Source organism: Meleagris gallopavo, chromosome 1, assembly GCF_000146605.3.
Source record: "Meleagris gallopavo isolate NT-WF06-2002-E0010 breed Aviagen turkey brand Nicholas breeding stock chromosome 1, Turkey_5.1, whole genome shotgun sequence".
NCBI classification, from domain to species: domain Eukaryota; kingdom Metazoa; phylum Chordata; class Aves; order Galliformes; family Phasianidae; genus Meleagris; species Meleagris gallopavo.
The window spans coordinates 67,705,084-67,708,453 of record NC_015011.2 but is presented as its reverse complement, the minus strand read 5'-3'; positions in this window follow the sequence as shown (position 1 = coordinate 67,708,453).

Below are 3,370 nucleotides of genomic sequence, written 5' to 3'. Positions count from 1 at the left end.
CACTCAGGGCCTCATACCCGCTGTAGAGAGGCACCTGGAGGGGGGTGGAACAGGCACACAGGGTTTTTATTTGCAGCTTCGAGCGCAGACTTGCCTCTGTCCACTCCTTTCCTCTGTGTTCTTGCCTGCAGCCTTGCAATTTTTTTCCTCAACCTGATGTGATATGAACTACCTACACTTTTGTGTTATTTCCTTCAAAACATGCTAGTTTCTTCAGATAATCATTTTATAATATTTTTTTTTGTAATTGTGTTATATTGCTGTCTATTGTTGCATTTTAACTACTGAATCTTCTGCAAACAATGTTTTAGGCTAGCATAATCAATACAGATAAAAAGCCAGTTCATGAAGAACAGGAGAAAGGATCTAGAATTATGCTAAGTTCAGTGAAGCCAAGCCAGTAAATATCCATTTAGTAAGGAAAGGGTTAATGAGAAAGTCTGTTGATCTCATTTTGTGCTGGTACCTCAGATACATAATGTATCCAATCATGTTTCTGTGGGTTGCACAATTCCTCTCAGCTTTGATGAAAAAAGTAAAAAAAAATAAAACTAGTGTTAACCTAAAAATATGCAACATGTGAAACAACCAAACATGGACATCTTTGTTGCTTATTAATCTAATTTGGTGTCTGCTAAACTGATGAAATGTTGTCAGGCTTAGGAATTACAGGGAGACAGACACAGGGAGGCAGACTATGTTCCAGACATGAAGATGTAAAACAGAGGAAAGAAAAACTGGGAGCAAAATAGGGGATGGAAAATGGGGAAGGAAGAGAAATGAAATGTGGCAAACATGGGTATGAATAAATGACATTTAACGTAGTACCAAGGGAGAGAACAACTGAGAATAGTGATAGAAAGTATAGTTACTGTGTAAAACCAGACTCAAACCTTGACCTTGGTGCAAACTTTCTGTTGCCTTTAATGATGGACTTTAATGATGGAGTGTTGGGCTGCACACTGTGGCAGATGCATGCCCTAAAGAGAATAAATACAGTGTAATTTTCCTGTCTTTGTCAGATGAGAATCATGCTCTTCTGCTGAACTGAAGCCCAAAGACGAGGTGAATGCAAACAGGCTTTGGATCAGAAGCTCACTCAGAGGCATCCTGACTCTTGAACAGAGCTCTAGAAGCAGGTGGTGCATTCAGTCATCTCTCAGGAAGGATGGTCATCTTACTCTTGGGAAGCAGTCAGGTGAATGAGAATCATTTAGGAAAAGACTTAATGTCCAAAGGCCTGGTAAGTATACATACTAAATATTAAGGACTATTAGTAGAGGTGTATAGTTAAAAAATATATACTTGCTAAGAACTTGTCAATTGTGTGGCATAAGATCCTAGTCAGGTATGTGATACCTCCCTCCTCATATGCTTCTTGTTTTCACTTTTCTTTTTAGTTCTTTTCCTCTGTTTCAGCCACATAGTCTGTGTGTGTTTTCCCAAGGAACGCTTTCACGTATTTCTGCTATTAGCTCTAGGCGGGCCTTCTCCTACTGCTGCATGGAACAATAGCGCCAGCCAGTGGCTGCCTGCAGTAAGCTCAGGGGGATTCTCTTTGTAGTTGCCCTTCAGGACTGTGACACGCCTGCTACGGAGCTGTTATTGACCTCAGCGGTAAAGAGAGAGGTGAGTAAGCGAGCCTGGCTTGAGGCTCTGCGGAATTATCCCTGCTGCCCGCGTTCCCCAGAAATTTCACAGGATTTATTCTGATTTTCAGCTCTATGCTTGGTAATAGGCTCTGGGGAAGATGATGTGATATGTGATGGTTAAAAACTCCTTTCCCCTTCAACACTGCTCCTGGTTCCATTAATTGGCCTTTATTTATTTGTTTGTTTGTTTGTTTGTTTGTTTATTTAACATTTTACCACAGGAGCCGTTTTGCAAAAAGGCTGTGGGGAATTTTGTCAGCCACGCAGCAGTGTGATGCAAGTGACCTTACTTTCTGCAGCTTTATAGGAATGAATGCTTCATGTTCCATACAAACAGGATGAGGAACGGCTGTTTACAAGGATAGTGATAGGACAAGGGGGAATGGTTTTAAACTGAGATAGGGGAGGTTTAGGTTAGATATTAGGAGGAAGTTTTTCACACAGAGGGTGGTGACGCACTGGAACAGGTTGCCCAAGGAGGTTGTGGATGCCCCATCCCTGGAGGCATTCAAGGCCAGGCTGGATGTGGCTCTGGGCAGCCTGGTCTGCTGGTTGACGACCCTGCACATAGCAGAGAGGTTGAAACTAGGTGATCATTATGGTCCTTTTCAACCCAGGTTGTTCTATGATTCTATGATTCTATGTTACCAGCACAGTGTAAGCAGGCAGAACAATGAATTACTGAATTGTCAGTTACCTGCATAGAAGTAACCTGCTGCACCAGTTATGTGGGATGAATAATAAAGGATTACGCACTAGAAATGCATTCAGCAAATGATTTCAATCCACAGCTATCAATGCTTCTGTATGTATGAATATCACTTTACTCACAGGAAATACTTATAATTATTAAGGTGGTATCTGTTTTAAGTAGTTCAACAAGCTTTGCATATTTTTGCTTATAAAGTAACTGTGAATTTCTGAATAGTATTGCAAGAATTACCTACTTTAATACTCTAAGGGGTTTTCTTTTAATCACAAAATGATTAAGCTCCATGAAAATCTTCTTATCTTTAGCCTAAGCTTTCAGAAATAGTTAAACTCTCGTTTGAAGAAAAAAAAGATCTGTAATTTATCCTCAGCCCAGCATCTTCAAATGAATTAGATGAAGATAATAGTGAAGTAAGGTGCAAAAATATATCAACTTTTTGCTGAAACTGGCACTCTCTCCGAACTAGTTTAGATACAATTTACCTTAGTTACTTCTGTTGAAACTTCTTACGGTGGGAAAGACTGTTCTAAGCAGCAAGTGGAACATGCTAGCCTGATTATAAGCACAGGTTCATCAACCAGATGGAGGTCGTGTGAATCCCAATGCTCCTTCCACAGATTTTGTGCAACAAACAAACAAACAAATGAACAAACACCACCACCCTCCTCAATCAGGTGAAATGCAAAAGCAATCTTCAGAGAAGAAAGGTAACAGTCAACAGCCCTGCTGCAGAACCCCTCATTTTTTCTGACCTCCCTGGCGCCGCGCGTGTCTAATTCCGATACACAAATGGGACAGAGAGCAGGAGGAACCCCGGCTGCTGCTTTCCCATCCCGGCTTGCGCGCTGCTGGGGGGCTGCAGAAAGAAGGGCGGCAGCTCCGATGCAGAACCCGGCTTTTAGACAGCGGGCCTGGAGCTGCGGCTTCTCCCCGAGCACCTCCAATCATCCGCACCCCGCGGAGCCGCCCCAAACCCCGGGGCACGGCGCAACCAGCCCCAGCGGCA